The 20,517-nt window shown below is 30.5% G+C and overlaps 2 non-coding genes across 2 annotated transcripts; both read right to left on the bottom strand.

The window, feature by feature from the left end:
• Positions 1-10,950: 10,950 nt before the first annotated feature.
• LOC128032853 (U4 spliceosomal RNA) lies at positions 10,951-11,101 on the bottom strand. The gene has a single exon (XR_008189194.1). It is a non-coding gene; the product is annotated as a U4 spliceosomal RNA (small nuclear RNA).
• An 813-nt stretch (positions 11,102-11,914) lies between these two features.
• On the bottom strand, positions 11,915-12,075 carry LOC128032847 (U1 spliceosomal RNA). Its single transcript, XR_008189187.1, has one exon. It is a non-coding gene; the product is annotated as a U1 spliceosomal RNA (small nuclear RNA).
• Positions 12,076-20,517: the final 8,442 nt, after the last annotated feature.

The raw sequence follows: 20,517 nt of genomic DNA, 5'->3' as shown, positions 1-20,517 counted from the left end.
AACCAAACACACCGAATGGCACCCAAGCCTCATCGGATAGTTCAAGCAAAGTTGACACCAAAGTGTCTCATCGACTCGAGGTCAAGTATCCTGAACTCTTCCAATCCTATGGCATGCCAACTATATCCGACTCACCCGACTAGTTAATAGGGTATTCAAATCATTTTCTATTTCAAATTCACTTTCGATTCAATCACAATTCAATTCAATTTCACTTTCCACTTTTTAATCAATACACGTTCAGATAATTTCACTTGATTCAATTCATTTCAATTCACTTTTTCAATCAATATGCAATTCATATATTCACACATATTCATAATTTCATTCACTTTTATTCAATGCAATATTTCAATACTCACCTCAATTTCACTTACCAAGTACTTTAATTGAAATTTAACAATTGAAAATAAATAAATTCAAATTGTAGTAATACAAACCGTAAATATCCTGTTTTAGTCCTCGATAGTTTTCTCATTTCCTTTTGATGCCGATACCTCGGGTTTTTTGTTAGCTACGAAAAATAATAATAATAATTTACACTATTAATTACAGCACTAATTATGATAAATAATTGAATTTCTATTCAATTTCATCTTTATTCTCAATTTGATCCTAACTAAGTTCACTTACTTTCCTAATTCAATTCACACTTTATTTCTATTCAAATTTCATCCAAACAAATTTAACTATTAAAATTTCAGCATATTTTCCAAATTTCGAATTTCTCTAAATTTAGTCCCTAAAACTCAAAACTTATAGCTTATTTTACAATTCAATCCTTTATTTAATTCTAATCAAAATTTCTATCAAATAAACCCTCAATTCCATCATTTATTCAACATAAACCCTACTCAAAAATCTATTAACTTCCAAAATTTCAACTTAAATCCAAGAGTATTTCACTCTTGGATTCCAAAACATCAAATTTATAAGAAAATGACTTGATTAAACTTACCAATTTAAGTTTCAAGCTTCAAATCCTAATTTTCTCTTTTATTTTTCTTTCCTTTTTCGTTCTTTTAATCTATAATTAGGCTTTCATTCTTTATTCAATTTGATCATTTTTCCTAATTACTTTAAATTAGGCTAAATTCACCTAATTAATATCTAATTAAGCACTCAACTAAACTCATAATTACTTCTAATAATTATTTATGACTCAATTTACTAAGACGGAGGCCCGATATCATACTTTTCCGATGGCCGTGAATTTTGAGTCATTACAAAATTGAAAATTTAATAGTTTGGGGACCAAAATAGAACGAAAGGCATAGTTGGGTGACAATTTTTATAGTTTACCCATAAAAAATAATTTTCAACATGTATTTAACGTTGCATGTCATCATTTAACAGATAAAATTCAACAAAGGTGCATATTTGCATATTTTGAAATGTATAAGGGTTAATTTGCCCATTTTTTCAATAGATGAGCTGAAATGCAATTTGCCCTTAAGTACAGGAGCTTCCCTGGTACTTTTACCTACTTTTGAGCTAAAGATAAGTTTACTATTATATTTTAACTTTATCTTAAATTTTATCACTTTATTTTTGTTTAATTGAATTGTCACTAAAATTTGAATTTTTTTATTGAGTTATACTATTCAATTTTAATTTAAAATACTTTGAAGACAAATTTAATAAAAAATTAATATTTTCAGATAAATTTCAAAAGTATACATGAACTTGGATTTAATGTGCAATATAATATACGAATTTTGATTTAGTGCAATTCTATACATAGAACTTTGATTTTGATTCAATTTTCACATAACACTTACAACATTATTTATGTGACACTATTTTCCTTGAAGTCATGTGAAAATATTAAAAATTAAATATTCAAAACCGCATTTTTCCCGAAACTTGATTTTTAGTGGTGTTGAAAAATGTGATTTCGGGACTCGTTTCCGTAAATCGAGTTCGTAAATATTAAATAGGGATATTTACAAAGTTATTATATTGATAAATTAAAATTTGGTTAAGCAATTTAGTAAAAAATATGGTTAACTAAGGGCCAGGGACTAAATTGTACTAGTTTAATCATTATAGATTTTTAATTAGGAAAAGGCTTGGGGACTTAAATAACAACTATACAAAGGACTAAAATGAAAAATATACCTATTGTAAATGGATATTAGTGGGATTTGATGGTAGATGAAATTATGTTTAGTTTAATTGGGTGGTTAAGGTATAAATAAGTATGATTAAACTAATTAATTAAGATTAACTAAAATTAATCTTAGTATATAAACAAAACTTAGTCAGAAAAGATGACAAAAGTCATCATCTTCCCAAAGGCTTTACCGTCCAACATTGAATAAAGCTTGGAAAACCTAGCTTTAACTTTTGGCCAAAAATTCTAGTAATTCCCTAGCCATTTTTCTTTGACTTTTATGGAAATTGAATCATGGGAGATTGATTTAGATCGCCAATGTATCAATTTGTGAAACTATTAAAATTTTTGGAAGTTACCATTGTCAAGAAATAGATGAAATTGGTTTAAATTTGATAGAAATTAAGCTTTCATTATAAAAAGGAACAAATTGTAAAGTTTAATTGTTAGTTTCATACATTAGGGACCAAATTGAATAAAATGTGAAATTGTTATGAAATTTTAGTAGAAATAGGAATTAGAGGGTCCCTAATGAATATATGTGAAATCGAATTTTAATCCAAAGCTCTAGATTGAAAAGTTATGATTGTCCCGATTTTAAGGACTAAATTGAACAAATTGTAAAATATGCATAAAACGATATTTGGTTATGAATTTGCTGGTAATTAACTGTGTGGTATGTTTTGTGACTATTCGTAGCTAACATCAACACAGAACCTTTGAGAGGGAAAGGTAAAACGAAAGTGATCAACAAGTGACCCAAAAACTCTTGTTTGTATATTTATGATCTGTGATCATTTTAAATGGTTGCTTGTGCATAATTACTGCATGAGGAAATGTTCAGGAGAGTCTATTATGAAAATATGAACCATGATGTTGAATTGATATGAAACTTGAAGTAGATGACTAGAATGAATAGAATGGAAAATGATGTGGGATAGCTGAAAATATGATAAATGATACAGAAATTGAGTAGAAATATGCTATATGACATGATTTGCATGTGATTTGTTAATGAAATGAGATTGTGATTGTGAATATAATTGATAAATGATATATGTACTAAATTGTAATAAGTTGAATATTGGTAACCTATTAGTTGTTCAGGTTGTGTCTGATATAGTTGGCATATCATAGGATTGGATTGTATACGGGATTATGCACTTATGCGCCAGGATGCACCTCGTGCACCAGGATACAATTTGTGTGCCAGTGTGCGCTTTGTGCGCTAGTATACACTTTACGTGCCAGTTTACCCTACTTGGGTTTATCCAATGATGCACTTCAGTGCCAATTGGTGTTTTGGTTGGGCAATCCATGTATCTATCTAAGTCCGAGTTAGGTTAATAGGGGTTATAAATATTAAACTTGATAAGTGGTGCTGAAATGAATTGATAATGATATGGAACCAATTTCATATGTGATCTATTATGCATAATGGTTGAAAACGAGCCTGGAGACAGTAGTATAAATGAATGAGTCGATTGACTCCAGAAAGAGTTCAAATGATGTGGCAAATGAATTGTTGATGAGAAATGAATATGAAATTAACAATGTCATAATTATGAACTGATAATGATAACTAGTATGTTTTTGAGTTTGGTATGATATATGTAGTTGAATTGTTTAAGCTATGGTCATGATAGTAGATTTGGTTTAATAATGGTATGTTCATCCTTTATGTGTGAATAGTGATGTAATTAAGAACTTACATTTTAGTATCTATTTATTTATAATTTTTAAAGGATTAAATCAAATTAAACCAAATCTATATCTATATTTTAATATCTATATTTTATAATTTTAATATATATATCTATACTTTATATTGAATTGTGGATATGATGCAATATGTTTCTAATTTGTTCAGTTGTGTAATGTCTGACAAGTTACATAGGGTTATTGACGAGGAAGTGGAAAGCCACTTTCTCTTGTAATTATAAATATGTCGAGGTATCTGATATACAGACTCTTTCCCTACCTATTGTTGGTAATTCTAATCAGTCAGCCTTTCTTCAAAATAGGGCAACCTTTTTTGAGAAATTCGCTAGAGCAATCCCTCAGGCCTAGTCTTCAGTAGGGTCCCAATCGAGAAACTCCGAAATGTTGGGGCCTATGAATTCAAAGGGTTGAAGGATAAGATGTTAGATCTGGTGCCCTAATTGTAATATATTTGTTTGTAATTTTTTTCGAACAGATTGATTAATGAAGTAATTCATGGATTATATTAATATACTTTGTATAATGTCCTTATGCGGTTTTCGCATACAAAGCAAAATAGAAGCAAATATTGGCTCATTGGTTGTCTAATGTTCAAACTAATACTAATTGGTATTACATGGTTGGATTTGTAATAGCCCAATTTTAGGCCTAGTCAGAACAGTGGTTTCGGGACCACAAATCCGACGAAAAAAAAATGTAATGGCTTGAATTTTCAGAGGTGTCGGAACGGTGATTCGAGATCACTAAATTCGACAAATGGGTTGAAAATATTATTAATTTAGTAAGTATAAGTTAAATGTGAAGTTAGGAAAATTTTTGAAATAGTGAATAGTGCACTAGAAATAAATATTAAAATACTTAGAATCGAAATGAGGTATCAAGACCTCGGGGATTTTAAACCGAGCCATAAATATTTTTATAAATATTTATGGAGTGTTAAAAAGTTAGTATTAAAGTTTCGTTAAGAAATTTTAAAGTTCCGATAATTAATTGAACAAAAAAAACTAAATTGTAACAAATGCAAAATTATAGGAAATGATTAAATAGCTTAAATGATAAAAGGAAGAGGGCTTAAAAGGAAAATAGACCCAAGGCCTATTTGGGCTGGACGGCAGGGGCATGAAATCAGCAGAAAGTAAAGAGAATTAAGGGCAAAATTGGAATATTACAAAATTTGCTTAATAAAGTTAGGACCAAAGTGGAATTATCTAGATTTCTCTTCATTTTTCTGAATTCTCATCAGTTAAAACACCATGGAAAGGCTTCTTCAAGCTGGTTCTTCATATTTTATTACAAGTAAGTTCAATTCTTGACTATTTCTTGAAATTTTTGTATTTTTATGACTTTTACAACTAGGCCCACTTGTTAAATTCATTAGTTTTGATTTTATGAAAGAAGTTGAAAGTTGATATGAATATGTGCTGGAATTATATGATGATTTATCATGAAATTAGAGCTTTAAATTGTTCATATGCTGATTTTATTGAAAGAATTGAATAGAAAGTGAATGTTTGGGACCTAATAGTAAAAGAGTTTGAAGATAGAGTTATATGTGGAAATTCTGGTTTTCAATAGTTGAGTAACAACTTATAATGTCTAGGTAAAGTATTAATTGAGAAAATTAGATTAATTGAGGGGTTAATTGAGAAAGGACCGAATTGTATAAACTGTGAAATTTGGGGCAAAAATGAAAATCAACATTTTGCACTAAAGCAGTTTTGGACAGCAGCAGTAGTGTAACTTTGAAAAATCACCAAAAATTGTATAAATTGAATTAGAGGATGAATAAAATATGAAACTAAAGCTTGTTGAGTCTAGTTTCTTATAAAATAAATGGTGTGAGCAATGGAATTGTAAATCATGAGATATAATAGATTTTGTGAGACAAGGTCAGAATGAATTCGGGTTCCCCTGTTCTGACTTTGAAAAATCATTAAAAATTGTACAAAAATTATTATGAGTTATAATTTATATGGTTATAATCCTTAATGAGTCTATTTTTAGAAGAAACAAACGAAAACATTATCCGAATTATGTACAATGAGATAATTAATTTTTAGTGAAGAGTGGTCGGAACTGTCAGACAGCGAAACAGGGGAAACTTTAAAGAATAAGCTGTACTATTTGGCTGAACCAAAAATTCTGAAAATTTTATGGTATGAAGATATGTGAGTCTAGTTTCAGGGAAAATTAACGGATCTTAATTTGGAGCTCTGTAGCTCCGGATAAAAATAATTTAGTGAATCTGACTCGGATAAATAGCTTTGAATATATATGTTAGTGAATATTGAAATTATGGTTAATGTTGTTTAAGTGTGTTATACACATTAAGGATGTGGAATGGAGAGGAGGAGGAGGAAAATTGGGAAATATATGAATGATTTGTGTATAATTGGTCATATGCTTGATTTCAATTGATAAACGATGAAATATGAATTATACTTATATTTGTGCATTATTGGTCATGGCATGTGTGAAAAGAAAGTTTCATAGTATGTGTGTATGGTATATTCAATATATGATGTGGCATGAAATAATGTCATGAATGGTTTATGAATTAACACATGTTGGTAAGCCTGATATATGAATAAATGATCAAATTGAGCGGAACGCCGGATTTGAGTACTTCTGATCAAGTGATAAAGTGATAAGTGGTAGCATTAGCTACACTTATCGATCAAGTGAAAAAGTGATAAGTGCTACACTTATCTGATCAAGAGATAAAGTGATAAGTGGTAGCTTTAGCTACACTTATCTGATCAAGTGAGAAAGTGATAAGTGCTATACTTATCTGATCAAGTGACAAAGTGATAAGTGGTAGCCTTAGCTACACTTATCTGATCAAGTGACAAAGTGATAAGTGGTAGCCTAGCTACACTTATCGATCGAGACAAGTGATAAGTGATCATATGTAAGACCATAGTTATACTATGGCAAAGTGAAAGTGAAGTACTCAATTTTCCGTGACTGTCCCTAATTTGATTAAGGATGGTAAGTGACAAATGGGCCCAAAAGAATTAAAGTAAATGGATAAGTGGTAGTGTATTTATATCAGGACGATGTTGTTATTCAAACTAAAGTGATATTTTCATTGCAAAATTGAGAATTTCATAAATGTGTTATTGAATGGTATAATCAATAAACATTGAGTTAAATGGTAAATACGTATTAGTTTTGAACTTGATGTCATTGAATTGTACGTGAATTAAATGGAAATTGCTAGTGATATGATTTAAATTATGAGCATGAGAAATTGCGAATTGAATGAAATGGAAATGAAGCATTAAATTGCATGAGTATGTATCGGGTCTCGCAGGCCCTAATTATTATGATTATAATATTTTGAGGATATATTGTGAAAAGTTATAGAAACATGTTAATTATTTTGAAAGTTTTAATTTTGATGAAATTTTATAACTCGGTTAAATACGTTTACAAGTGTATGTGTTTTGGTAATGCCTCGTACCCTATTCCGGTGTTGGATACGGGTAAGGGGTGTTACAGGATTGTAATATGGAAAGACAACTTATATTAGTAGATAAACCTAAATATGCCCTTAGTCTAATCTCAAATGAGTAAACTGATTGAAAGATTAATATGTCGTCTACCAAGTCCAATCGGAGAGAGACCTTATCTTGGGCATCAGAGCGGTTGACTCCCAAAAGATAGAGACATAGATATGACTGATTCAACTGACAATACATCGGATTGGGCCCAAGAAGAATGGATCTTGAATCCGTTTATGAATTTATTCACTGGTGACATTCAAAGTGAGACATACCTTAATCTTGAGTGGATGATGGACTATATATGTGATTCGTATACTTTGATGTAAGTAAAATTCTGAGTTCAAATAGATAAGGAATCGAAAGCTGGTATGTTAGGTATAGACTTTTGCAATATATATTGTCATTTACAACAATGGAATTCATAGCTCGCGATATGAATAAATGATATCCTCCCATTGGCATTAAAAGGTAAATGAAAAGTAAACATGGTAATGGGTCGTTCGTCTTTGATATGAATGACTTGATTACTATTTGATAGTAATTGACTTTTCAGGAACAAAGATGTAATGGTTACCATGAGATAAAATAGTATCATATTGGGATAAAAATTTATCTCAAAGAGATTAAGGATGTCCTACTAGGGTAATACACTTCTAACTAGGTCATTAGATGAACACTGATTGAGTTCTTTCATAATGGTATGTTATTAGGGAGAGCTTAGTCACGATGCTGTAGTGGACTAAATTCGTGACTAAATGAGTTTATAATTAATAACTGAAAAGCTAGAACTTAATTATAAATCATTAGAGACCTAATCACATATGTTCAGTCAGTCCCTTTGCTAACTCGTTGAACCAAAAGTGAATTGCATGTTGAATCAAATGAACAAAAATGGATATAAATTGTAAAGTTACAAAAAAGAGAATCATTTGGAAATGAATATGATTTTCTCTAAATGAAAATGACCTGAAAATTAATTTATGGTTTTTGAATTATTAATTAATTAATTGAAGTTCAAAATGGACATAAATTGGTCATAGTGAATCCCTTAAATGTAGAAATATTAAATATATTTTCTCATAGATTCTTTAACGGTAAAGTCGTCATGATTTTAACGGAATTAGAATTGGGTTGAGAAAAGTATTCAATTAGGAAATTAATTTATTAATTTATGATGTTTATTTTGAGAAATAGAAAAACAAGTATTGGGTTAGATTGAATTATAAAGTCCTGGGTTAAAAGTCTAAGAAACACTTATAATTGGACTCGATACGGAAGAAGCCCAAAACCTCACATGTTGTTACTAGGGACGACAAACCCTAGTATTATTAACTAGGGTTGTCGACCCTTAATCCTGGTTAGACTAGGAGTTAGTTTTTCTATGAAATAGACTTCTACAAATTCAACAAGGGTTTCACTTCTTTTCTTTATAAATAGATAGCACTGATAGGGTTAAATGGACAATAAGTTTTACTCAACTTTGAGATATTGTTATTCTGCTTGAAAATAGTGAGTATTTGTTTTCTCTGTATAAATTCTATTTTCCGGAATAACAATTCTACCGGTTACTATTAAAGAGAGATTTGTTTTCCCGCTGAAAGTAAAATAATTAATTTATGGTTGTGTTTGATTTGAATTCATTCGAGCCCCCCCTCGACGTAATTCATGGTACAAGAATAGCGGAGAAGGTCATTTAGTTGAAAGCCAGGAACGACAAGGATCAGTTGAGTCGAAAATATAAGTGCGATTTTGGCAAAGGGTTTATTGCTATAAATATCACAAACTGGCTCGGTTTTCAAAAAAAATTAATTTTTCGCTGTGCAAGAAAATCGTTTTCGAACCGAATTTTTTCCAACATGAGGACCCTAAAATAGTCGAGTATTGGCTTGAGCATCGTCAAAGGATTTTTATACAATGTCAATACACTCCAGCTCATAAATTAGATTTTGCAGTATCTTTGTTGTCCGAGAAGGCTTATATTTGGTGGGATATTGTAATCTCATCTATCCCCAATGAACAAGTGACTTGTTCATTTCAAGATTGAGCAAATTGGTCCCTCTCAAAAAATCAAAGCAATTTAATCCCTATCAATTTTAAGTGTGAGCAACTAAGGAAAATTAATCGTGACATTAATGTTTTTCATCAATTGTACATGATTTCTATTAGTATAACAATAAATTTAACCCTCAAAGTTTACGCACTATGTCAATTTGATCCTAATTTAACAAATTTATCCTGCTACGTGTGTAAGTGTGCAAATGTTAAGGTTGAATTTATTGAACTTTTTAGAAGGCCAAAATGACAAAATATATAAATATTTAAGGCTAGTTTGTTATTATACCAAACAATTTTATGTATAATTGATAGAACGTTAATGTCGTGATTAATTGTCTTTAGTTGCTCAACATCCAAAATAGACAAGGATTAAATTGCTCTATTTTTTTGAAAGGGACTAATTTGCTTAATTTCAAAATTGAGAGCGATTGGAAAGGTGTTTTTACCTAAAATTTACTTAGAAATAATTTCATTATTTAGTACAATCGATCCCATGTCAATCCAATCACCCTCTTTTGAGATTTATACTTGCATTGTATGTGGATCCAATCGAGATAATAAATTCTTTTAGGTAGTATTAGAAAATTTGATTTGGATTCCAAAAGTTAAATTTGAAATATATGATTTTCAATTTTTGTTTGGAATTTAAAATGTTTCAATTTTAAATTAATTCTAATTGAATAATTTAATTTTAAATTTAGATTTCAACTAGCTTTAATCTTTTCCTAGAAAAGGTTAGCTTTAAGCTTTAAAAATTTTAGAAATAAATAATAAAGTAATTATAACTTTAAGTAAAGAAAACCAATGACAATCATAATAAACTTGAATAGTTTTAAGGTCTAGCAAATTGAGTAATTTAGATGGTTCATGTGTAACCTGGATGTAAATTTATCACCTTTTTCGATTTGGTAATTGAACGACAAAACTTAGCAACGAAAGACAAAGGAGACGAAGCTAGTGCTCTATCGATGTTGCAGTGCCTGTTTGAGAATGCTCCTCGTAGGAGATAAAAGAAAAATACTATTCGGTAAAAGAATTTAACCAAGAACGGAGAGGTAAAAAGAATCTGAGGCCCAACCCTATTTTCAGGCCAGTCCGCTCCAATTTAAATGCTTGTTTGACTTTTAAAATTAAAAAATATTCATTCGAACTCAGCCGATATCTGACTATTAGGGAGCTCTAGCTAAGACCAGTTTGAGTTAAATTTTAAATTTTTTGTATCATTTTAAATTTTATATCCTAATTCTCTGTTACAAAATGAATTTTAAAATTCGAAGTACAAATCCAGATTATTTTGTCCAATTTTTTTTTCTCAAATCCTGGCTTCCAGTTTTTCTTTTCTAGTTCCTCCATATGCATAGAGAAAATTTGGCCAACAACTACTACGGATTTTAAAATAAAAAAATAATTAAATCAAGATATACTCCAAAACTAACAATTAATATCTAATAACAAAAGAACAAAACTAAATTTCTAAACGGCTTTACATCCAGCGATATCAGACATATATAATTAAATGTTATAAATTCTTAAGACTGTGAACAGTAGGGCTTTACCCCGAAGGGAACCCTTCCAGAAATTCTCTAAGGCCTAGGCTGAACCCAGGCCTAAGAGGGGGTTTGGAAATAGTTTTCAACCAGCAATAGACGCGCCTCGGTTAGAACCTCACTAGCTGCGTCATTGCCCCAAGCGCAAAGATGCTTTACCTTTTCTTTTTGCCCAACATTTATAAGCGAGGCCAGGGGTCGTTACGTATTTCAGTAGCGATGTGGGATAGCACGCACAATTAGATAGCTCCTATACAAATACCAATAAGTCTCGTATCTCCTAACGACAAAATCACGTATATTCCCAACAGTAGAATGATCGATTTTTAATTTCAACGATGAAGATTCCATTCATAATAGTTTCAATAATGATAAAAAAAAATAGAAAAAGAGAAGGAACTACATGTTCTTACATACTTTTGCGATTCAAAATAAATTCATATCCTAAATCCAGATTGCAACTTACCCTCATTAAAGGAGGCAGAGAACTAACAGTTATCAATTTATTTAGTGATATGAATACGAAATATTTAATAAGCATGAAAATGTTGAGCTAATGTATTTGGGTTGTAAATACATATTGGTTGAATCGATCACCAGTTCTGCTTTTATGATGCTTTGATATTGGCTCGTTCATGTGGTTGCAGATTGAATTCATAAGCTGTTGAATAGACAATAACCTGTTTGAAAATAACCCGAAAACTCAAAATTCGGGTATATATATGCTCAAAACGCAATAGGCTGTCATTCTTATGGAGTTCAGGGAAGAAAAAATAACAAAATTGGGAACGAACTGTATAGCTTTCGCAGAGGTTTAATGTTAATGTCAGGCAATCCAAAAACCTGGGAACTTTTATTCAGTGGGTATTTGTGCATGCAATTGCGTACTGTAAAATTACTCGGTTTTTAAATCGACTTTTTCCTAGACTAAAAATACAAACTATAAACTTAACTCGAAAATTGGGTAGGGGCCGCGCGAACGCAGGCCCCCTCTGCCACAAATTATGACGTAGGCTCTCCCAACTTGGGGAGACCTTAGGGGAGCACCCCTCCCAAGTGCAATGGAGGTCACTACCCTAGGCCATGGATCTTGATGATCATCCATTGACCCCGTCCAGGTAAGTATGTTCTAATGTTCGAGCTTGCCTTCTATTTATATGCCTAGTGCTTTGCTCCACCGCTATCATCTAGCGATGTGGGAATCATCATCTCAACAGCCAACAGGCCTCTTTTGAAGGCATCTCTACTCGCATTCTTCTTCTCTTTCCTTCTTTTTTTCTATTTTTAAAGGTAAAAAGAATAGTTAATCACAATATACATCTTAATTTTAGTAGAGGTTAATATGCAAATTTGCTACTATATTTTAGGTTAAAATTAATTTTGTCATTATACTCTATCTTGATGATATTTATCATTTCACTTTTGAGTTAAAAATAAATTTACTATTATATTTTAATTTATCTTAAATTTTGTCACTTCACTTTTGTTTGATTGAACTTTATCACTAAAATTTGATTTTTATTGAATTTCACTATGCAATTTCAATTTAATACATTTAGAAGACAAATTTAATAAAAATTAATATTTTAATTTAATACTTAAAATTAGTAAATTAATATAATATCAACTATTAATAAAACAATTATTTATAAAAAAGTAAACTTAATCCTTTTTCAAGTATTTATTTTATTATATAATTATATGATAATTTACTAATTTTAATATCTTATAAATTAATTTTTCCAAATATGAAAAAAATTGAAATAATATTTTTCTTGTTGAATTTTAGATTCTAATCACCAAAATCAATATTAATTAGTGAAATTTAATTAAAATCAAATTTAGTGACAAAATTTAGTAAAATTTCAAGTTTTGTTGTATTCATTTTTCTAGACTAGTAGTAAAATTGAATCACATAAAACTTGTGTGGCAAATTTAATTATATTTTAAAGTTTAATGACAAATATTGATAAAAATAAAGTATAGACGCAAATTTCAATATTCACCAATAGTATAGTAGTAAATTTATATTTTAACTCTTTTAATGGTAATTAGATTTGGATAAAAAATATGTAGAAGTATATTTTATAAAAGTTTATATTAAAAATAATAAAGTTTCAATTAAAATGATAAAATTAAATATTTAAAATTGATTGTGTTTTAGGTTCAAAACTCACGCAATCTCATCATGAATGAGTTTTATGAGCTTAAATATAATATAGATATAGATACTATATATTTAAGGATAAATTCTACAATTAGTCACCTAACTATTAGTGTATTTCTATTTTGGTCACTGAAATATAAAACTTTCAATTTTATCACTAACATTATCATTAGATTCTCTTTGGTCACCCTCTCTTAAATCATTAACCAAATTATTAACATTACCTTTTTCTAACTGTTATAATAACACGTTTAATCCTCAACACTTACATGTTTAAATTGATTCTAATTCTAAATAATTTAACAAATTTAACCCTTTAATATTTACAAATTCTATCAATTTGACCATTAAAACAACATTTTGAGATACAATCAATCATCATTGTTGGGGCCAAGCAAGAATAAAGTGGTTCAGATATTTATACTTTGTCAAATATTAAAATTCATGTATCGGGTCCGACTCTCATCTATTTGTAATAACCCAAATTTGCTCGCCCCAAATCAGAAATAAATAAACAAAAATATATAAAAAATAAAAATAAAAGCAAAAATTATTAAAAGTCCATCAGTCCATAGTTACAAACCCAAGTTACAGAGGCCCAATTTCAAAACACCCAAAATTTAAACCCAAACCCGAAATAGACCCTAAACCCGACGTAAACAGATCCCCAAACCAGTCAACTGAACCTAAATGGATCCTAACTTGGACCCAATTGGCTAAACCTGGATCACCAGGTCCAAAATGCAACCGAATATCCTTAGCCCAAAACCAAAACGAATAGGAAACCCTAGGGTTTCAGAAATGGCACGAGCGCACAGCTAGTACGCCCCCCTCTCGTGCGTGCGCCACCACACCTTCGAGCCACTCCTCACCGTACGGCCTCTGTACACCTGCAACACACAAAGCAACAAAAGACGGACAAAAAGAAGAGGCAAAAATCGACAGCAAAAAAGGAAAAATAAGAAAAAAGAGCAAAATACATTTTCTTTTGCAATTTTCATTTTTTCAGCTATATAAAGCCATTTTTCAGCATTTGTAAGGTTACGCGCATATTTGAATACAAAAAAAAAAGGGTTCGAAGATATAAAAAAAATAGAAATCAAAGATCGATTAATTTTTTGGAAAGGTGGTTCTTTTTCTTGTTTTTCTTTCTGTATTTTTCTTCTTAGCGGTTTTGTCTCTTCTGTTTTTTTTGGTCGCATACATATAGAGGTAATAAAAAAGGGTTTAAGGAACGAAGAGTTACCTGACCTTGCCTGCTCCGTCGCCATCGGAGATCGGGCAAAGGTTGAAGGCTCTAGGGCGGCCTGGTCGTTGACGGCGATCTGTGAGACTGGTTTCAAAACCTTAGCAGAGGAAAATGAGGGGGGGTCTCTTCTGTTTTGGAAAATAGGGCTAAAGTGAATTTTTTTTATTTTATTTGTTTGGTTTAAATAAACATGCAAAACGACGCCGTTTGAGGCCTTTCTCAGTGGCCTCAAAACGGTGTCGTATTAGCCATAACCCGATGGCATGACCCGAACCGGACTAGATCCGCTCATTTTGGCCTCTAATGGGCTATTTTCGCACTTGGTCCCTCAATTTTCATGATACATTCAAATCAATCTTCATATTTTATTTAAATTTGGCCATGCTTTTTTATATTTTATTCCTATTGGATCCATACAGAGATGTTGCGTTTTGAAGGAAAGGGAAATTTCCCATTTAAATCCTCATATTATCCGCATGTCATGTGTTGGCCCTTTTAGTTTATTTTATATTTCTTTTTTTGTTAATTTTGTTCTAAGTTGATTCTAATCCTTTTTGAATTCAACAATACTTAATTATTTAATTTATTTAACCCTTTTATTATTTTGGATCTATTTGTTTTTTAAAATCTAATATTAGTTAATGGTTAAGCTTAATATTTTATTATTATTTTATGTTTTTATATGTATTATTGTTTCAAGTTTTTCTCAAACGTTATATATTATTACATTTTTAAATTATATTGTATTTTTATTATAAGTTCATTACGTATTATTATTTTAAATTTTATCATGTATCACTACTTAAATTTATCATATTTTTATATTTTTACGTAAATTTAGCATGATTTGTATATGTTTCTTGATGCTTTTTATTTTATAATATATTTAAAATTCATTTATATATTTCTATTTTTTTTAAAAGAGCTATACAATAATTCTCTTATATAATACTATTTCATATATGTATGTATACACAATTTATATTAAATTATTTTATTATATACATACGCAATATATTTGATTTCATATTATCATATAGATATTTTATTTCTTTCAAATATTTTAACATCTTCAATTTTTTCAACTTATTTCAATATGGTTAATTTATTCAAATTTATTTTAACTTTTTAATTTATATATATCATATTTATTTCTTAAATTATGTTTAAACTTATATATTTCATTAGTGCTATGTAGATTTGTTTGATTTTAATTAGTTTCTCTTATTAGCTAATGTTGATGTTTACATAATGTATGTTTGGAATTATTATTGTCCTGCTTGTTTGTATTCGTTTATCAATTGCTTATTGTTCATTGGCGTACATTTTATTTTTAAATTGTCCTTTTTGCGTTGTACGAAAACATTCAACCTTATTACATTGCCTAAAAGATTGCATTTTTATATTGAAATAGTTGAAATAGTTTTAAGTTTCCAAAATACCCGATATCCAATGATTCTCGAGAAAATAGTGCCCTAACTTACTGGGCTTCAATTTTCTTCGTTGAATTTGGGTGGCCAAATATCTTTCAAATAAAATCGCACGAATCTCAAATAAAGTTCTTCGGGATTTCAAAATGTTGGAACCTAACTCACTGGATCTAATAATTTTGCTACCTCGAATTAAGGATTTTTAAAACAAAGGCAATATCCGGTGTTTAGGAATTTCGAGAAATTGAACCCTAACTTACTGGGTTCTAATTTGCCGTTTGACCCAAATAACCAAGTATCCTTCTCAAAATACACGAGTTTTAAAGGTCAAAAGATATGTTTAATTTCAAAGATTAAACTATTGCACCCTAACTTACTGAGTGTGATAATTTATTTATTTAAAATAGGCGCGTCTTATTACTCAAATTGGTTTATTCAAATTTTCTTCTAAAATCTTTTCAAAATTTCGACACTAAGACATTAAACAATCAATTCGGTACCAATATTGGGCGTTACAAGGGTGTTAACCCTTCCTCGTGCGTAACCGACTCCAAACCTGTTTTTTAGATTTCGCAGACCAAAATCGTTTTCAAGGTGAGCCGATCACACCTCCATAAAGGATCGGTGGTGACTCCAATTTTCGTTTTTAAGTCGACAACTAAATTTTTGTTTTAAAAAAAAGTGGTTTCGAAACTATTAATATTCAATATTAAATTAGATTAAGACATATATTATTGATATTTAAAGGACAAATTAAATTTCTTAATAACTTTCCCGTAGCATTAATATAAATAAAGCTTTTATCCAAAACAAAGCTACAATTGAATTCCCAAGTAAAATTAGCTTGGAAATGCATTAATTAGTCAATGGATGACTTTTTGTCTTACACCCCTTGGGTGGTCACCTGCGTGTTTCACACTTCCATCAAGCCACTCGTTATTAGAGGGTACATGCTTATCCCCAATAGAGAACCATTGAGGTTCAACAATCTTGTACTACCTCAACAAAAGGAATGTCAAAGTAGGCCTCCGCTTGACAACAACCAGCACACAAGGGATTCACCACTCGTACTACCGGTGACGTGACACGACCACTTCCAGGCTTGATGAAGAAAATATTTTGTTTTCCAAGCTCTCAACTCCTTTAAGCATCGCTGGCTTGTCGAATTAAGGAACATCCACTCAGCAGGCTCTTGTGAAGCCATTCTAATCACACCTTCTCTTATATATGCTTTCTATTATCTCGTCTTCCATTTCGATATATTTAATAAGAACAAAAGCAATTTAATAAACATGAGACAGTACATATAAACAAAAGGTTGGGTAAAGGGATTTGAGCAGTGGATAAGGTCCGATTGCCCTCATAAAGTGAATGATTAACAAATCATTGAGCGCTCATAATTTGAATAAGAGCAATGGTAAACTTAATTTTGGAGTAAAATGTTTATAGGGTGATCGGACACATTAGTCGTGAATGTTAAGGATTTCTTCAGGTTTTAAGGTTGTAATTCAATTATCTGATTTTCTTTGACATTAGGATAATAGGGGTATGTATTTGTAAAATGTAAATTTGATTTATATTTCAAATTCCTTTTTCTATTATCAATACAACTTTGTTTTGTTATTTAGATTAAATATGTTTGTGAATTGTGATGTGTGTTTTAACTTGAAGGAAATTTAAATTTGTTTTATAATGTCCTGAAACTTATGAAAATGATATGAGTGTAATATCTTGATTTTCGTCAATATCAAAAAAGTCAATTGTGAGACTTTAATTGATGCAGTTATGAAACAAGCACGAAACTAAAAAAATAGGAATATTAGTAATTAATTAATAAAGAAGTTTATTATTTAAATAGTACAAGGACCCAATTGTAAGGTGATTGAAATAGAGGATATTAGGTGGGAACTAAATATGTCCCTAAAGAAATGATTAACCGTTGATCAGGGTACAATTTGACCGTTGATAAATTTTGAATGGCAAATGAATTCAATAAAGTCACAATGGCAACGCTCCAAAATATATGATGTACAGCGATTGATTGAGAGGGTTTGGGTAAATGAGAGAGTTTTTACCTTTTTCTTCTTTTCCTTTTTTTTCATGAACTTGCGTTCCTTTGAAACTAGAGTTGTTTATGGGTCGGGTTACTTGTCCAGGCCTAAAGGCTTGTCCGAAATTTGAGAAGGTTTGAGTAAAAATATTAAGCTCGAAAAATAGGCTTGGGTAAAAAAATTAGGCCCATTTAAAATATGGGCCAGACTTGAGCTTGAACATTCAATACCCGACCCGGCCTGTTTTTAAGTTTATAACACTTTATATTATGTTTTTTTTATATATATCATGTCATTTAGAACACATTAAAAAAATAAACCTATACTCTAATATAAACATTAAAATAATGTTAAAATGACTATATAAAAAGTTTCAATAACTAAAAAGAAATTAAAAATAATATGGGCGGGAGTAAAATGGGCTTAGGTTAATCTTTTGTAAATATGGACGGATTTGAGTAAAATTTTAAGCCCATATTTTGAGTCAAGCTTAGGCAAGTATAAAGTATGTTAATTCCAACTTGAACTCGGCTCGACCCAACCCATGAACACCTCTACTTGAGAGAAGAAGAAGTTTAAGTTCCACCATTTTTGCCTGTCCAAAATTACATGAGGTAAAGAAGTTTACCCTTATCATGAATTCTTGGTATAATGAATTTGGTGTACTCAACCCAATGGTTAATTTTCATGATTGTGGAAATTTAATTAAGTTGTCACTGATAAAGTACATGGAAAACTCAGAATCTATGAATTAATTGGTTGTATAGTTATATGAGTATGAAACTAGTTAGTATTGACGTGAGTAGAATTGGTACAAGGTTTGATTCCATGATTATTAAAAGAAAATAATTGTTGAAATATTAGGGACCTATTTGTAAGAGTTGAGAACCTTGAAGATCTTTTATATATAATGGTAGTAAGAGGTCCCTAAAGAACAAAAAAAAGTCGAATTCAAATTCAATCGGGTGAATTTTAAGATACGAGCATTTAGGATATTATGGCTAAAAGGGGGACTTATTTGTAAAAAATGTAAAATATGTTTGGTTGTCGGTATGTCCTTATAAGAATTAATATTATTTCAGTAATTGAATCTGTCATACATAGCTAAAGATGATCTTGGAACATCAAAGGCGAAAGGAAAGAAAAAGATGAATATCCAGTAGATATTGCGGTTTGTACTACTATAATTCATTTTCAATTATTCGTTACATTATCTAGCTAGTTGATATAACCAAATTTGAAATAAATGTGAAGGTAATTGAAATGACAAAGTTAGGGTGATACTGTTACGTTGGTAGATTTATAAATGCTAGAATTTTGATAGTTAATTGTGATGACATGTGAGATGATGCTAGAGTTGATATAATCAAATATCTGTATATCGAAATTTAATGTTATATATTTGTATATTTGTTACCATAGTGTTTTAAGACATTATAAATAAAAATTATCATTTCGTATATTTCTGGATTTAGGACTTGAGGCATGTTGAACAAGTTTTGAGACAAAAATTTTTGTGTTTTGAAACATTCAAAAATTGAAACATAAATAGTAATTAGGTAAGGCTAATCTCGAGATAAAATCTCATTGTCTGGTGACACAATTTTTATTTTTGGTATTAGAGTTTGAATTCGAATTGAAACTTCGTATAATCTCGAGATTTGGAAAAGAAAGAAAGAGATATTTGACACTTATAACACAAGTATATGAATACAAATGATGTTTAGTTTGACTTGAACAATACTATAAGTTCAATTTGTGGAAATACATTAAGTTAAATTGAGTTGTTTTAGTAACGTAATGTTACATCATACATTTTAACGATCGAGTTGAATATGAATGGTTTTAATGGATGTGTTTGGTCATATTTTTAAATACTTTTGGACGAAATTTTAACTTCAGAGCCCAGATTTGGGTATCCCTAGTGTAGGTATTGAAATAGAGCAGCAGCTAAAAAGCTACAGTAATTGAGCCAGGTATCATATATAGATTTAGGTATTAGAACACGGGGTCCTTAGCAGCACTATTGCCCTATTTTGTGAGTTTTGACCCACTGAAGTTCAATTTTTTACTTCAAACACCTCCAATAGTTTCAAACTAAATTTTTATGATTTTATAAAAATGGTTGAAGATTTGAAATTTTAAATAACTCTTAAGTTATGTATTTAGTATGTAGTTGGGTAATATTTCTCATTCATATTGTAAGTCGAGACGAGTGTTACACTCCCCTTCACCTCCTTCTTTTATGCTTTTTATTTTGTTTTTCGCAAGAATAATCCCAAGTTTTCTCCCCATCCCCTCAAGCTTTTGGCCGCCAGAATGGTGGAGAAAATCCCAACTACCTCATGCTCTTTCCGTGGTTTTCTCTTAAAGCTTGTCTCCATTTCTCCGCCCGGGAGTCTCTTCAGCCTGTGTGCCCTTTTACTTCAACAAGGTTGTTGCTTTCAATGTTGGTGACTTCCGACGATGTCCACGGTAGCGACAGTGCCCATTCTCCAGGTCCTTGCTCCGTGGTGGATCTGCTAGTTGAGAGTACGGTTGCTCCAATTGTTCAGGCTTTTTCAGCCACGCCTCCTCTCTCCCTTGCCTTGCTGTTAGTTGCAGCGACAACAGCAGTAGATGGTTTAGTTGGCTAGAGTTCGGCCCATTTGTTGGGCTAGGGTTGGTCCTA

Source organism: Gossypium raimondii, chromosome 9 (assembly GCF_025698545.1).
Source record: "Gossypium raimondii isolate GPD5lz chromosome 9, ASM2569854v1, whole genome shotgun sequence".
Lineage (NCBI taxonomy): Eukaryota > Viridiplantae > Streptophyta > Magnoliopsida > Malvales > Malvaceae > Gossypium > Gossypium raimondii.
Note: the sequence above shows the minus strand (reverse complement) of the source record. Positions and strands in the feature narration are given on the sequence as shown.